Source organism: Arvicanthis niloticus, chromosome 15, assembly GCF_011762505.2.
Source record: "Arvicanthis niloticus isolate mArvNil1 chromosome 15, mArvNil1.pat.X, whole genome shotgun sequence".
Lineage (NCBI taxonomy): Eukaryota > Metazoa > Chordata > Mammalia > Rodentia > Muridae > Arvicanthis > Arvicanthis niloticus.
Genome location: NC_047672.1, coordinates 67,880,576 through 67,899,123, shown reverse-complemented (window position 1 = coordinate 67,899,123; position 18,548 = coordinate 67,880,576).

The following is an 18,548-nucleotide window of genomic DNA, read 5'->3' as shown; positions in this document are numbered from 1 at the left end:
AACTCAGAGAAGTAAAAAACTAAAGGTACCCACCTGTTGAAAACAGCTTTATGTATATATATATATATATATATATATATATATATATATATATATATATATATGTAGTATTGACTCTCTACAAAACAGCTGCATTCTTTTATATAATAGTATTTTATTTAATTATATTTATTAGCAAGAATTAGATTCTTAGTAGTCAAAACTAGATTCAAATGCCCTCATGTAAAGATTCCTTAAAAAAAAATTGATAAGAATAATAGCCCATATTTACATGGAAAATTTTCAATAGAATGATTTTTCTTTTAGTATCCCTAGTCTGAATTGCCTAGTTCATTTTTGTAAGAGGCAAATTGTGGGCTTGCTAAGAACTTTGAAGAACGTACACATACTTCACCTGTAACAACATTCTTTAAAAGAATTTAACAAGTCAGTATATGAAGTAAATTAAGTAAGATGAAGAGAGAAAAACTAAAACTCAGTCCTTTCTTATATTTTATTATCAATATAATTAGGTCATTTAAAACAAACACATACCCTTGTTGAATTCTTTGAGATGAAATGTACATCAGAGTTTATCCTCAAAAGAGGCAACTCTCCATGCAAAGCAAGGAGATTCATACCAGTGACAGGGAGGTATACTGCTCTAGAATATCATTGGGAAAGCCTGTCTGTGTGAAGCCAGAAAAGATACCCAGCTGTGTTAACATAAACTTAGTTCTGTAGAGGATTATTGGTGTGACAAATAGTGGGCTGGAATACTTGCTAGCAGGGTGACTTTAGTTCAACCAGCTGAACACCTGCTCTTGACTCTCAGGCAAATGACAGGATCATAGCAGCCTTGAGCAGAAAAGAAGTCAGTTTTAGAGAACCCTAAGTAAGTGAGTCATGGGTAAGACTCTTACTCTAAGTGGATAAGTGACCTTGCCAGCAAGATTACTCTGGCAGCTGCTGCCTTTGACCTTGAAAACAAATATTCTCCTACCACATTGTCCTAAAACTAATTTGTGTAATCTTTTTCTCATGAGCACTTGTATTGTCTTTAAGACGTTGTGGGCATATTCTTCTCTCCTCTGACAACTTTTCTGTTGTTTTGTTGGAATGCAAGAGTTTTCACTTTTCTAGTCTTCTGAGTTTCCAGTTTTCTTTTAAACAACAATATGGTGAAATGCACCATACTGTTAACCCTTCAACCTAGAGAATATGAAGAATGTAAAGCAACCCATCCGCTTTGCTAGATGAAAGATGGCAGCATATCACACACACAAGTCATTCTCTTTTTCCAATGTGTATTATTCAATGCTACCTCCCAACAATTATTTTAGAACAATGTCCTGGCTGTTTGATTGCTCTGACTAATTCAGATATAGCTTACTGAATGTCTCATATACAAAAGATACTTCCCTGGATGAATTGTTCAGCTGGGCTGGTATTTCTGATAAAGTTGTCAGATACACAAATATCAGGTTTTTTTTTTTTAGTAATACATAATGTGTTTATGTGTAAAGTGAATGAATGAGAGAGAGAGGGAAAGAAGAAGAACAAGGAGGAGGAGGAGGGGGGAGGAGGAGGAAGAGGAAGAGGAGGAGGAAGAGGAGGAAGAACAAGAGGAACAGGAGGAGGAGGAGGAAGAAGAGGAGGAGAAAGAGGAGGAGGAGGAAGAGGAGGAGGAGAAGGAGGAGGAGGAAGAGGAGGAGTAGTAGGAAGAGAAAGAGGAGGAAAAGGAGGAGGAGGAGGAGAAGAGGAGGAGGAAGAGGAGGAGTAGGAGGAAGAAGAGAAGGAGGAGGAAGAGGAAGAGGAAGAGAAAGAGGAGGAAAAGGAGGAGGAGGAGGAGGAGGAGGAAGAGGAGGAGGAGGAAAAGGAAAAGGAGGAGGAAGAGGAGGAGGAGGAAGATGAGCAGGAAAAGGAGGAGGAGGAAGAGGAGGAGGAGGAGGAGGAAGAAAACAGAGGAGAGAAAAAGAGACAGCGTGCAATTGAGAAGTGATGAAAGAATTAGAAGGCAGGGCCTATCTGGAGAAGTAAAAACATGGGGGGAATGCTATATTTTCTTCTCAGCTTCCCTCTCCTATTTGCTTTGTCATGCGCAGAACAGTTTGTTCTGCATGTTTCTCCTACCATATTCTGCCTCTCCATAGACCCAAAACAATTGAGTCAAGTAACCTTAAATTGATATCACTCAAACCAGGAGTCAAATATAATGAATATAATGCTACTGTTTGACATGTTTGATTAGACATTTTGACACAGAGGCAGACTGATTGACATCACACGCTGGTGTCTCATGCCTTAGTCTGTTTAGACATCTACAGCACAATATGGTTTCTTCAGGTAAAATAAGAAAATACTATTTCTTACAATTTTCTAGGATAAGAGGTCTAAGAGTAATGTCATATCAGAGACAGTGTCTATCAAAGATCTACTTTACATCTTTAGCCTGTACCTGTGCCCTAATTTGCTGTAATGAGATAGCTCTGGTCCCTTCAGTTATGACAAGGGCATGTGGCAATATGAAGATCCAGAATTTTCTGTATCTTGAAAGGCATAAAGTCTGTTTACTTAAAAATCATAATAAGTATTTCCCTGAGTCCCATCTGGGTTGAACCTGGCAGGTCTTTGCATGCTGCCACAGTCTCTGTGAGCTCATATGTGCTGCAGGCCTATTGTATCCAGAAGGAACAAGGAATCCTTAGCTTTTGAAATTTTGCACTTTAAAAATCTTCAAAACATGAAAAAGATGTCTTTCTGCTAGAAAGCTGTAAATGAGTTAAAGATCTACACTCAGATTTTAAAAACAAAATTTAAGAAGTACAGTGCATACATTATATGGTCCGTAATCCCATGTGATTATTTACATGTGAATAATAAAATTTTAATAGAAAATTTAAATCTCTTCATTCATCTCTATTCCAACTGCTAATGTTGCCAATGTTTATTTGGAAAAGCAGGGGTACAGACAATTCCCTTCTGAGAGGAAAATTCTATGCATTTTTTCTATGAAAGTTACTATAGAATATAATATTAGAATTATAGGTTATATAAGAGGGCTAGGGTGAAGTTGGCCCTCTGTCTGGTGTTGGGGGGCCGACTTTTAGCAGAAAGCGGCTATCAGCTTTGCAGCCATCTTGAGCCATATACCCTGACATGAGACTTGGATTACAATAGCCTACAACAGCTGAGCACACTCTGATAATCTTGGTTTAGATACCTTGGGTGTGTGAGATTAAAGGTGTGTGAGATTAAAGGTGTGTAACTTAAGAGTGTGACTTAGAAGTGTAGAGATCACATTTAGAGACAAGTCCTAAGGGCATGATTAAAGGTGTGACTTAGAGGCATGGCTTAGAAGTGAGACATATAAAAGGCAGAGACAAAACAGATCAGAGAATCAGACATTAGGGAGACACAGAAGAGAAAATCAGACACTTCAGAGAGTACAACTTGGAGTACAACTTGAGTAGGAATTAGGCATTAGGTAGCAGGCACTTGGAAGAGAACTTGGAAGAAGTAACTTGGAACTTGGAGGCATTAGGAATTAGGAACTAGGAACTCAAGACTTGGGACTTTTGGACTAGGAAGAGAGACTGAAGAATAAACGGGATTGAAACACACTCTGTCTGGTCTCCATTTTTCGAGTCTGCCCTCACCCTCTCTCTTGCTGAACCCGACCCGCGGACTGGAACGACAGCTTGGGCTGGGATACAGTGGCCGCCAAACTCGGGCAGCCCGGGCCTCAACATTTTGCTCGGGCCACGACATTTTTGGCCCCACGAACGTGGGACTAGTGAGGTTCTCAACAGTCTGGTTTTATAAATAAAGCTTTATTAGACTTCAGCCATAACCACCTCTTTATATGATGGTTTTAGCTCTTTCTCTCCTTGTGATGACAAAGTTTAAGAAATGCTAGGGGATCTCTGGACATCGTGAAGCCTGTTATATTGATAGTTAGTTTATTGACAGAAAACTAAAGTGACAAATTCTGACTTAGAGCTTCTTTCATAATCACTTGATAACTATCATGATTTTCAAACTAAAATATCAGTTCTAGAGAAGAGATAAAAATTGTTACCTCACTCTGTCTTTCATTGTTTCTCTGTTGTCATTTCTGTCTTAGGTTCTTAGTCCTGTTAAACTTAAAACCAGACACATTGAATCTAATAGAAGAGAAAATGGAAAGAGCCTTGAACTCATTGGTATGGGGGAACATTTCCTAAACAGAACGCCAATGGCTCAGGCTCCAAGATCAAGAATTGATAAATGATACCTCATGAAAATAAAAAGCTTCTGTAAGACAAAAGACACAATCAACAGGACAAATCAGTAACCTACATGTTGGGAAAAAATCTTCACTAACCTCATGTCTGCTAAAGGGCTAATATCCAAAATGTATGAAGAAATCAAGAAGCTAACCTCCAAAAACAGTTAAATAGAGATTCACAACAGAGGAATCTCAAATGGCCAAGAAGCACTTAAAGAAGTGTTCAAAGTCCTTAGTCATAAGGAAAATGAAAATCAAAATAACCCTAAGAGTTCACCTTACACTATTCAGAATGGATAAGATCAAACCCTCAGGTGACAGCATATACCCACATGGATGTGGAGAAAGAGGAATATGCTTTCATTGTGGGTGGTATTGCAAACTGTTGCAAGCACTCTGGAACTCAATCTGGAGGTTTCTCAGGAAATTGGAAATAGATTTACCTGGAGATCCAGTTATACCACTCTTGGACATATATCCAAAGATGGCCCACCATACCATATGGACACATGCTCCACTATGTTCATAGCAGCCTTATTTGTAATAGTCAAAATCTGGAAGTGGTTCATTTATACAATGGAATACAGTTCAGCTATTAAGAATGAGAACATCATGAATTTTGCAGGCAAATAAATAGAATTAGAAAATGGCATCCTAAATGAGGTAATTCAGACCCCAAAGGACATGCATGGTATGTACTCACTAATAAATGGATATTAGCCAAAAAAGTACAGAATACCTAGAATACAATCTACAAAACTCAAGAATGTCAACAGGCAGATGGAGTCAGGTGAGGATGCTTCAATCCCACTTAGGAGGGGAAAGAAAATAATCATGGGAGACAAGAGAGAGGGATCTGAATGGGACAGGGGAGGAGGAGAAAAAACAAGGAACATGATTAGGCATGGGGTTTGAGAGGAGGGGGGCTCTTCAGAAAGTACCAGAAACTTAGGAGGTGAGAGACTCTCAAGACTAAAAGGTAGGGACCTTAGATGAAATGCCCAACAGTGGGGAGAGGGAACTTGTAGAGTCCAACTCCAGTGGAAAGACAGGACCATCAAGTAGAGGTATGGGGTTGCCATCCTACAGTCAAAAACTATGACCTAGAATGGTTCCTGTCTAAAATAATTGCAGGGACAAAAGTGGAGAAGAGACTGAGAAAAAGGAGGTCAAGTTCAAGTTGGGATCTATCTCAAAGGGATGCTCCAATTCCTGACACTATTACTGATGCTATGGTGTGCTTACAGATAGGAATCTTGCATGGTGGTCCTCTGAGAGAACCACCAAGCAGCTGTCTGAGATAGATGCAGATACATATACCCAACCATTGGACTAAAGTCAGGGACCCCTGTGATTGAATTAGGGGAAAGCTGGAAGAAGCTAAGAAGGAGGGTGATCCCATAGAAAGACCAGCTGTCTCAACTAATTGGGACCCCTAAGATCTCTCTGACACTGGGCTACTAACCAGGCAACATAGAGTAACTGATCAGAGGCCCCGACTTGGCCTCAATGGGAGAAGTACCTAACCCTTGAGAGACTTGAGATCCTAGGGAGTGGGGAGGCCTGGTGGTTGGGGTAGGGGGTGCATTCTCTTGGAAACACTGGGAAGGGAAATGGGAGGAGGAACTGTAGGAGGAGGACCAGTAGGGCAGCAATGGCTGGCCTGTAAAAAAAAAATAATTTTAAAGGTTTGATTGGAATATTAAAAAAAAAAAAGAAAGAAAAGCTCTTAAGGAACTTCTTAATAACGTCAAAATTAAAAAGAAAAAGGGGAGCATAAAATTCAGAGTATTTTTCTAACTTATCCATCATAGACATCACAGAAAAAATATAGTCATACGTTAATAAAGGAAAAGAGAATATCATTATTTTGGCCTTCATGCTGAGCTGTAGACAGGAAGTAATCCTCCTGTTTCATGGAGCTAAGTAAAACAGAAAATTTCTTAGCTCAACAAATCTCTTTAGCTGTCCCTCCCCCCCCCTTTGGAAAGAGAATCTTCATATTCCCACTATTAATGCATACCACCATTTTTCACTTTTTATTGACTGATTTAAAACAAGCAGGAGCACTAAGGCTATGATTTTTTAAATATACAGTTCTTTTTACATACTTTTGTAATTTTCCAAACTATTTCTCAGTTTCTCTGTGAATAACATGATAAAAGAAAATTTTTCTTTGATTATTCATATGTGGGGAAATAATATCACCACAAAATACAATTTATTTTTTTTAATTTATCCTGATAAAACTATCAGGATAAATTATATGTAATCACAGCAATATTTCAATTTATCTATAACCCTAAACTATATAATGAATGTAAATAATATTTCCCAAAATAAACTGGTAGCCATGTCAGTCACATAAAAAATCTCTTGAGTCATTTTTAAGCTTGCAAAAAATGAAGAATTTCTTCTACTATGTATAAATAGAGTAATTCACATGATATTTGAATACTGTTACTCCCTTCAACCACCATTCAAGAAATAAAATAACCATGAAGAAGTGGGTTGTCATAATGACTTTCATGTTTACTAAGTCCTGATCCAATATCTCTAGAAATTCTGTTTCAGTGTTTGCCCATATACATTCCTTGTAACTGTGTAATTTCTCACAAACACTTTGTTTTACAGATTCTTCATCTAGAAAAGAGTGATTTAATATGTTCCTCTGTCATGGGACTGTTTGAGAATTAAGTGTATTACAGAGCTTCATTATATTCCACAGAGCTCCTTATGTAATTAAATTAAATCATTGTATAACTAAATACCTTCACTGCACTCTACAATGAGCTCTCATCAGATGTTAGCAAGCCCCATTTATTATCAGAGAAAAGATAATCACAAGAGAACCAGCTGTGTTTGTACTAAAAGCCTGCTTTACACTTTTTCTCACATTAAAATTTCTGAACCCTAGGTTTTCTGTCTATACGTGGAGCATGTCACTGAAGTATAGCAAGAGCAGATGACAACATGTATAGATTAAAGGGCATGCGAAAATCCTTCATAAGCAACAGGTCATATGTGCAGGAGTTGTATAAATATGGGAAGTGCCACTTGCTAGGCTCACTCCCTCACATGTGCTCAGCGGACATACAAACTGTTCAAACTGTTGAGAAAGTACTTCAGCAATAAAAGTTGTGCTTGCCTTGGAGGGAGGCATACTCTATCTCTTTGCCAACACATGATTTCTATTTGCAGGAAATGTTGCTGAGAAACATGACTTCATAGAACCTGAGAGAATGATGTAGGCTGAAACTGTGTAGACCCAGCTCCTTATTCACAGATGATGTCAGGGATCTTCAGAAAGGTTAAACTCTGTTCTCAGAGTATGACAGCTTCTTGGTCAAATTTCCTCCTGGAAGACGACTGACCTCAGATTATGTTATTTCCTCATGATAGAACTTTAGCATTTGTCTCTCCACCCTTGAATACTTATTGTGTTGACTCAGTGTGGCTCTCCAGACTTCCATGTGTGCATTTATTTTCTCCACATTCTATACTCCAGGAAAAAAAATCTTCAGAGATTGTTTTTTAATTTGAGTTCCTTCCAGATAAACATATTTCTGTTAAGATCAAGTTGGTATGTATTAGTAACAGTAAAGTATGTTTCAAAAAATCAAAATCATTTATAGAAATAAATCATCTAATGCAATTTAAAATTATAATCATCATGGCTCTAGCCTATGTCCTTTGCATATAGATACTTTATATATTCACATATGATACATATGTATATTCACATACATATGTACAAACATTGCTAAGAGTTGATTCACTTTCACTGTAGTTATCTCTTCTTGGAATGTTTTTTTCACTGTGATTTTAATAGGGAGAAATACAACAATGCCTAAAAGGCTAAAATAGTGCAATGGTTTGTTTGGCTAAGTTTTTCCATTTTGGACAAGTTGGATATACACTACACTGGCATTTTAATATAGCCATTTTCATTCAACACAAAGATAATTTAATATTAAATTTTAAGACTGTTAAGTAATATGTAGGATAGATTATAGATGTCCCATCATTTCCTTAATGATATAATGTCTTTGGACTCAGCCCCGGTTACCGTTTCTGTCACAGCCAGTTTGAAGGTCACATGACCTCTGTGAGGAATTAGGGTTAGGAGATACCAAGCCTATGGTCATGGCTGCAGAATCAGCAAGCATTGGGTGTCTGTCTATACAGTGTTACACTACTAGGAATTTTAAAACCCGAGTCGATACTGACCCATGTTAATCATATCAAATCAGAATTTCACTTTTAGTCAGCCATTTAAAAGCTGTTTTACTTACTTATTGTCAATTAACATAGAAGTCATTGAATATCTAAGGGAATTTTCTAAGAAGCTGTGTTTCAGTGAATTTGTCTCTTCTCTCATTCTCCCAGTATATTTTGTGCTTTATTATCTGATGTATTTTTCTGTCCTCCATGATTTCCTCAGCCTCAATTTACATCTACACTTGTCCTCCATTTTAACATTGCTAAAAATTAAAATAACAGTGTTCTTTATTTGTATTGGCTTAGAAACTAACAAAATTTAAAACTACAAAGAGCAGAGATCCTGTAGTATCCTACATTCTTATTATTAGACAAATTATTTTCATTCATCTTAAAAACAAAAAATGAAATAGTCAACAAGACAAATACAATCATGATATGTGATTCATGCATAAATAAATTATCTATGGATTTGCACCCCATCCCTGCTTGAATATTGAGTGTCCTGATCTTTGGAGATCTTAAATTGGCAGCCACAGTTGTGAATGTGTGTGTGCAATAGCCCTGTTATTTCCAGAAGCCACTATTTTGAGTTAATCATTCTCTGTGTCTTACATTCTTTTGACTTCCTTTTCCAGAATGTTTTCTGGAATGAGGGGAATGTCCCTCTTAGGACTGGACTGAACATGCCAAGCCCACTTATTCTCTGCATTTTAACCACTTGTGGGTTTCTATGTTAATCTCCAACCACTGCAAAATGATGCATCTCTATAAATGGCTGAGAGCTGCATCAGTGTAGATTTTCAAATATAAAGTATTTAGAAAGTAATTTGGTACCATGTCTATTTAGCAAAATAATAATAGTGCATTCTCCCCTGGGGCTCAGGGTTTTCTCCATGATGGATTCTTGGCCAGGTTTAAAGTGCCAGGATTGAGTTTCCTCCTGTGGAGCGGGCTTCTTTGAAATCAACAGCCTGACTACAAACCAATAAAACAAAATATGCTGAGAAAAAAAATCAAGGAGATAATCTCATTCTCAAAACTTTCAACAAACAAATGAGCCGACAAAACAAAATAAACAAAAATGTAAGCCAAGATGTTGAAAGTTGTCTGCAGAGCTGTGAAAACTCTAGAAGACAGAAATTCCGCAGTGATCATGGGCTGGCAGAAGATAGAGACATATGCAAGGAGTCTCTTAGTAAGACTCCATTCACTCACAATTGACAAATAAGACCTCATGGAAATTAAAATCTGCACTCATAAATGAAAACTTTTATTCCAGTAAGGAGGAGGCATACAGAATGGTACAAAATCTTTATCATTAATGGAGAATTAGTATCTAGAATATGCAAAGAATAGAAAAAATCAACAAAACAAACAAACTTATAAAATTGATTTTGAATATGATCAAATAGTTTTTAAAAGAAGAAATATAGACTTGGGAATTTCTTTCACAATAAGAGTGATTGCTTAGAACATGCAAAGACCTGGGTTTAGTCCTCAGCTACAGGAAAGGAAGAAAGAAAGAAATTTAAGAAAGAAAGAGAGAGAGAGAGAGGGAGAGAAAGAGAGAGAGAAATAGAGGGGGAGGGAGGGAAGGACAAAGAAAGAAGAAAAAAGAAAGAAGAAAGGAAGGAAGGAAGGAAGGGAGGGAGGGAGGGAGGGAGGGAGGGAGGGAGGAAGGGAGAAAGGAAGGAAGGAAGGAAGGAAGGAAGGAAGGAAGGAAGGAAGGAAGGAAGAAAGGAAGGAAGGGAAATGAAGGAAGGGAGGGAGGGTGTTAGGGAAGGAAAAACAAGACGAAAATCACAAAAAGATTCCCCTCAACTTTAAAGGCACCTAAAATAAATATAAATGAGCAAAAAAAAAAACCCACTTATAAAATTTCAACACCCTTAAACAACAGGAAAATATAAAATCAATTGCTCTGATATTTTATCTATATATATTTAAGTATGCTTTAAATTTTTAATGTTCATATAAATACATGGTTAATGTTCATATAAATAATGTTCATATTATATAAAGCATTTTTAGGTATTTGTGTTTTAGCTCTTGTGACTCTATAACTACGGTTATTAGTAGCATAATTAAGCAAAGATCATTAATTTCAAACTGAAATGTCAGTGAATTAATTTAATAAAATATTAATTCATTGGGGATGTGTGTATGGTATAGAAAGCTGCAGAAGTCATCTAGTGAAAAAATAAGCAGGAAGTAAAGGAGTTGGGCCAACTGACATCTCAGTCAAGTGTCCAGACTTGAAAGAAAACGATTGCCCTTGCCAGGACCATGCTCTGCTGAACTGATGGAATTCAGTACAGCTGCCACTGTGATCACTGGACTTTGACAATTTTCTTGCCATCACAATATTCCCAAGATTCATAATAGTCAGGCTTAACAGAAACTCATCCAGAGCAGGAGAATCTGGAGTAGAGAAGGTCCTAGATCCAGCTGTGCTGTGAGCGTGTGTCTCGGCTGTCAATGGCTCATCAAAAGACACTTCTGATGCCTGGAGGAAGGACTCCAGCAAAGCCTCACAAGGTGTCAAAAGTTGGTCATTCAGATATAACTACCCAAACAGGAAGCAATACCTCAGTGTAATTATGCAGACAGGAAGCAATACCTCAGAAGTAACTACCCAGAGAGGAAATAATAGTCACCTCTGCTTTGCTGGTGTTGGCTCCGATTTCTTCCTATTTTCTGAACTTAACCCTTGCTCATATAAAATCGATGAAAGTATTTTTGCCACTTTTTAATAAACTGCTATTTCTACCCCCTCATGTACTTAACAAAGCTTTGGATATGTTTAATGTTACCAATCATTTGGCTGCCAGTAATTTTTCTTGCTGAACACTATAAGGTGTCATGTCATCTTCTCATTCAGCTTTGAGTTGTCACCAATAACAGAGTAGGGCCACAGCAAGAGAATAGATTCTTTATAGGGAGATCATAACTTCTGGATTTAACTATGACTCCTAAAATATCCAGAAAATAAAACTGTGTATGTAGTGACTATGTACTCTATTTAGTTGTTATTCTTAGGCCTTAGCTATTGTATTCTTTTGTTTCTAGTCACTCCTAAATCTGAATCCACCATTGGCTAACAAACAACAGAAAATTAGAATTTCTGTTTAGATCTAGTTTCTCTTCTTTATAAAATTGGTATTAACAGAACAGCTAATATAACTTATAATTTTAAACTGCTCATAGTATAATTACAAATTATATAGCTTTTGATACATAATACAAGCATACATGAAAAATCATAGAGACAGAAAAAAAGATAGGCAAAGACACACACACACACACACACACAGAGAGAGAGAGAGAGAGAGAGAGAGAGAATAAAAAACTCAGAATAGCTGCTTTTGCTCCTCATTTTCTGATTACAAAGATGCATGTCCAAAGAAATTATAAGCAATAGTAGAAATAAACATATCTTTTTATACAAAATCAAAACCAAACCAAACAAAAAAAACCCCAAAATTTACTGTGTATTTCTATACCAAGTAGGACATGTTATTATGTCTAAGAATATAGATCCTATAAATGAATTTTGTTCTGATTTCTGGGAAACATACAAGGTAAGGCCATTCTAGTTATAATGTAAACAGTGAGAACCTTTTACTATTATCTAGAAGCGTTGAGAATTTCTGTGATGAAAGTGATTTTTAGGTGCATGAGCTGGTCTTGTTTGCATTATCAAGACTGTAAAATTAATAAATTCAGTTTTATTATTAAACTTAAATAGAAAAAATATGTTCTTTATATAAATTAATTCAATCCAAACAGACTCATTTACTCCTCAGTTGATTAAGGCATAATTTAATAGAAAAGCATATCTATGGGCAAATAAAACAAATTGGATTTATGAGATTTTGCCAGTAACACTCAACAATAGGAGAAAGAAGAGTGGTGCAAATATATCAGTGAACTTTAAATCATTGAACAGTCTGATAAGAGACAGGTTTATTTAATAAGTTATAGCTATAATATTTAGTCCAAGAAGAATTTTGAGTAGAAACTTCTAATTTATCATTTTGTAAGACTGAAATTTTGATTTATATTTTATCTAGGTGCATAAAAAGAGAAAGAAAAGCAAAGATAGAAATTCTTATAAATTCTTTCATTGATTCAATTATTTAAAATGTAATCTTACAAGCATTGTTTAATTATTGAAATTTTTATACATGGTTTTTCTTTCAAATTCATCTCCAACTCCAACTATATGCACCATTACTTTTCTCTCTCTTTTGTTTCTCTGTCTCAGTCTCTGTCTCTCTCTGTAGGTCTCTGTCTCTGACTCTCTCTCTGTTTCTCTCTGTCTCTCTCTCTCCACCTCTATTTTTGGAGTCAGGGTTTCTCTGTATAGCCCTATGTGTCCTGAACCTCAATTGGTAGACCAAACTGGCCTGAAATTCAAAGATGCACCTGTCTCTGCCTCCCAAAAGCTGGAATTAACAGCATGTGTTACCATCATTGCCAGGCTCACTCTTTCCTCTCTACTCCCAACTTCGTTAAAACTTAACTTCCCGTCTATATTGTACTGTTCAAATGCTCATTGGTGTTTGCCTACCCTATATTGTATGATTGACCTACTGGAAATCACATCGTTAAAGAACTTGAGGGAATAGCCAACCAATGTCTGATTTAATTTAGGTCAACTATAAGAGGAGCAACCCATACTTGGCACAGCTTAGGTAATAAAAAGTCAGAGATTAGAAAGCCCAAAGACCTAGGGTAAAACCAAACACGACAGGAAGGAAATTATATTCTGCTATACTCATAGACGACTCATGGGAACAGATGCAGAGATCCACTGCCAGACATTATGAGGAACGAAAGTCTAAATTGGAGGTTTCCATCTGATCCCTAGGGAATTCGGCCAAAGTGGAGACATAAAGATTGCTGTGTTTGGTTGTTACCTTTTAGAAGCCTGTTATATTCTAACGAGAGACAGAAAAGGAGTAGATCTGGAGGGGAGTGGAAGTGGGGAGGGAATGTGAGGAGTAGAGGGAGGGGAAACTATAAACAGGATGTATTGTATGAGAAGAGAATCTATTTTTGATTAACAAAATGAACATGTTGTGGTATATGCACTACATGGATTTTTTTTTTTTTTGCCACATAGGAAAAAAATATCAAATTTTGTCCTTTGATGTAATTGTGAAGCTTATTACATGAATTGAACTATGTCAGTCCTTGAAAGTCAAATATTGCATATTCTCTCTCACTTGTAGATACTAGATTTTAAATAGAACAGAGTCAAGACTAGCAAAACAGAAGAGAAAGCAGGAAAGGAAGAGTGGGAACTTTGAGGGCTGGGTATACTTAGAGTACTTTATATATGTGTATTAAACTCTTCTCATGAAACCCGCTACATACAATGAATGGACACCAATAGAAAATAAAAGTTTAAAAAGGACTGAATATGATCATAGCTTCAAAACATAGTTGGTGATGTTTCTTTTTGAGAATGTTTTTATAGTAATAATCTTGTGAGGTTGAGATAGTGTCTTCTTTGCAGTCAAGTGGTATGCAAGCTTCAGGCCCTGGAACTACAAGTATCGTCCATTTCTTTGTGACAGCCTTGTGGGAACAGGGGTTTAGAAATTTGGGTAAGAAAACTCACATTTTCTGACTCACTTTCATGAAATAAAAATTCTTCTTCTCAGATCCAGGATTCACATGCATCTGAGAACATCCATGAGACTGTTGTCTTTACTGGCAAGTGCTTCTAAACCCAGACATTGTGCAGTGTCTCACATTGTGGTACACTGCTTCATGTAACTACCCTCTGTTTTACACCTACCACACCTCAGGCATGTTGTAAAATATTTCATCGATTCCAATTTTCACAAGATCAGAATATTGTTTCTAAGAGGGATGATGAAAGGACATCAGGATGAGGTGCCAACTTCATTTTCGCAGCCACTTAATTGTTCATAATTTACTGTGATGTGAATGTGAACAAATAAAACTAAAATGTCCCAATTAACAAATAAAATGGGGTCTCAGGTGACAAAAAATCTTAGGCAAATTTACAGAACATAGCTCTGTGTAATTGAGGTATTTTAATTTTCTAGGGGCACTGCAGCAAGGGACTGCAGTTAGATGGCCTGAGCCACAGGAATTGTTTCTCAGTTTTGGATGCTGAATGTCCTAGATGAGGGAATCAGCAGGATCAGTCCTGTTCTCAAAGTCATAAAGGAAGAGCCCTTTCACAGTTACTTTATTGGCTTGTAGAGAATGTCTTCTTCCTGTGTCTGCTCATGGTTTCTCCCTGAGTGCTTGCTTCTATGTCCAGAGTCCCCCTTTTAAAAAGACACATTGTCTTGGACAGAACTCAGGAAGATGACCTCATCTTGCATAACTAGCAACATGTACACATTGATATCCACAATGACAGTGTTTCCCAATATTCTACAGGTTAGTATCCCGACATATAGGTTTATAGGGGGTACAACATAAGCAACAAATATTTGGGTAATGCTTTTGTTTGTTTAATTTATTGTTTCCTTTTCAAATAATATATTATTTGGTGGTTACTTTAAAACATGTAAGTTATAAAAAAAAATGTCTTGTGTATTTGTTATGCAGGATCCTGTTTATATGTTCAGATTAGTTAAATGTTACCTACACATTTGTTAGTCTTCTGGGAGAAGTGTGTGTAGCAGTGCCCATAGGGGATCACTTCCAGATTTGTCATGAAGGCTGTTAAGCCTTTATGTTTATGAGTCTGTGATTGTGCACATTTACTTAAATCCTTGCAGTTTCATCTTGCCACACACGGATGCAGCCTTTATGCTTGTGTCTTGTAAGTCTGGGCGATTTTTCTTATATTTTATATTTTTTTGGCATTAATTTTATTTCTGACCACAGTGCTAGACTGGTGGGAAATCCTATCCATTGTTTCATTCGAATGCTGCAGAGACACTGAGTGGGATGTGTGAGCGATGGCTTTTCCAGCAGAATGTGAAGTTAATTGTAGCAGTGTGACACACAAGAGCAGAGTGACTGCTTTAGGCATGAGGATATAGGGGAAGAGCCAGGATAAAAGGAGGATTTAAAGACAAAGGCTACTTTTTCAACCAGTTCCTTCTAAGCCCTTTAAGCTGGTGGAGGACTTGTTAATGAATAATCACTATTGAACAGCTGCCATGAAAGCAAACAGAGGGCTATTCTACTATTAGTTACATTTTTTTTCATTCAGAAGTTACACATTGACCAAATATTTTGTATTAACCCAAAGCACAGTAGAGAGACATGCTTAAGTAACCAAGTCAGAGGAGAAGGAAAGAGTGGAAATGGGATCAATGTAAAGTCAACCACAAATGAAACAGTCCAGTGCCAAGAAAAAGAGGGAAATGGAAGTTGTGGATGCCCAGATTTGATGTGAAGAAATGTGTGGTTCATTTCACTAAGCCGCACAATAAAACTCGAAGCCTAATATGTTTGTCTTCATGGAAAAATGGGGCATTACATTCTTAAAAGTCCAACCCCAACTAACAACAGTTGTTTATTTTTAAGTCTTGGTTACCAAAAAAAAGAGAGACAAAATAGATCTTTCAAAAACTTTTGTTATTATTCATAATGTCTACATTGGCATTATGATATGAAAGCCAAACAGCTGAGATTCTCATTATGTCTTTAACAATGTAATACTACAATCACTACTCTAGCCCTGAGGTTTTATTCAGAAAACAGATCCAGTGATAAATCTTTCTACAACTCCATATTTGTTGTTGTGGCTGGGTTTGTTTTTATTGGGTGTTTTTGTTTGTTTGTTTGTTTGTTTGCTTTTGAACTTGAAATTCTCCTACTTTCGTTTCTCCAGTGCTGCCTGATCCTACCTTTCCTAGCTTCATTTACTGTTTTATTTCGGAGCTAGTCTCTAGATTTATTTACTACTTTCTCAAGCACTTTCTGACAAAAATCCCCTGAAAACTCACAGGATTCTATAAAGTATTCTATTTTAGCTATAGATTTGCTAGGTAAATAATATATTTTAAAACAGCATCATTAAATAAATATTTTAATTGCTACTTTTAATTTCCTAATTTTGCATAACCAATCCCAATTCTCTAAAATCTCTTCTCAAGTAAAGATAAATATATATAAAATAAAAAGTCCAAAACAACTTGCACTTCACAGTTTCCTGGAATACATTTGCATTTACATTTAAACTATTAAACATATCAGATGCTTCATATAACCAAAGATTTATGATAAGTTACCTTCTAAGAAACATAGGTCACCCAAGTCTGAATGTCTTTCCTGTTAGATTGTAGACATAGTTCAGTGTTAAAAACTCAGGCTGGGAAGAATTTGACATTTTCCAACCTTGAAATGAATTCATCTGAGAAAATGAGACTTTTAAAGTCAGACCTCATGAATAATAATTTTAGTCTCAATGACATATTTTAATCTTGACAAGATAAAACAAAATCCCATGAATTTTGAAAGCACTGCAGAACTGCAAATGCCCTGTCCAGACAGCAGTTTCTAGGTAGCACGTTACTTTGAAATTAGCTACAACCTACATTCACATGGTGCTAATTTTCTTGACCTTAATGTTCCTCTAGGAAACCTCTCCAGGACTTTCTCTACTGATTCTTATTGTTTAACTGGCTTTTTCAGCGTGGACATGAACAGAATACAGGTGTTCATTCAATGACATTTCAAAATACCCATGCAGGACAGAACTGGTCCCTAAAGAAGCATTTGACCTGTGAAAAAGTTTGAGTCCAATGAACCAACTTCTCCATTGTTTCCAGATGACTCAGGAGGGACATCTGAGCTAAAGCTCCATGCCTTCCTCATGTGGATAGTGTGGGAAAGCTCTTGCTGTTTACAAACCAGCTTTGTGTTGAGTATTGACTTAACAGGTTCTACAGTTCTCATTCTAATTTCTTCTTCTTTTGGGGAGATTAAGGGGTGGCAGGGCATATCTATCAACCATTCAGATCAGTTTTTAATATACATCATATTTTTAGAATAAAAGTAATTTACTTTTGGATGATCATTATACATGTTAATTTTAAGAGGAATTATTTATTTATTTTCTGTATATGAGTTCACTGTCACTCTCTTCAGACACATCAGAAGAGGGCATCAAATCCCATTACAGATGGTTGTGAGCCAACATGTGGTTGCTGGAAATTGAACTCATGAAGAGCAGTTAGAGCTCTTAACTACTGAGCCACCTCTCCAGACCATATGAGGATGGTCTTTATTTTCTCATAAAATCACAATTTAAGAAATAATTGAACTTTCATTATTTTATTGAAATCCAATATGTGCATTTATTTACTTATGAACATATAAACTCTTAATTGCATTATCTTAAATACCTTCATTACCTCCACATTCCTTCATCTTCTGTCTTTTCCAAGCTAAACATTTATAAATATGAATAAAGCCCTCAGTGGGTTAAAGTCATGGCAGACTTCAAATTGTCTCTGTTGTTTATATTTACACTCTGTACCATACTGTCACCATTTAATCAAATCTAGTGGTTGAATACCAGAATAAATATATACTGATGGATACAGAGTCTCAGCATGATCTTATATGATTCTGAGCCACCAAGATCTTACTGTCACTGTCTGTCTATATGGTGTACACGTATGCAGAGTTGTGCTAATATTTAAGATTTCGGTAAGATATGAAATGCTCGTAAACATTCATTATTTGTAGACCTAATTGATGTGGCATGGCACACTTAAAATTAAAGAACCCATTTGTTTTGCCCCAATGATTTTAGATTTCCTAAACATTAAAAATATGGACATGAAATATTTTTCCTTTAATTTCTGAAACATGATCTATCAAATTTGTATTAATTACCCAGAAAAACAAATTATAAGATGCTAATCCATGAGAAATATGTCCCCTCCCCCAATTTCCCCTTGTTTTAAAATTGAAAGATGCATGTAACTTAACTCTGCTGGCTTTGGGTAGCAGCCAGCATGAGACTGAAATGTATTGAGTCTATTGAGTGTGTTTTCTAAGGAAGTACAATGCTGCACATTTGTGACGCATGGCTGAGCGAAGGTCAAATAGGGGAGTTCCCACA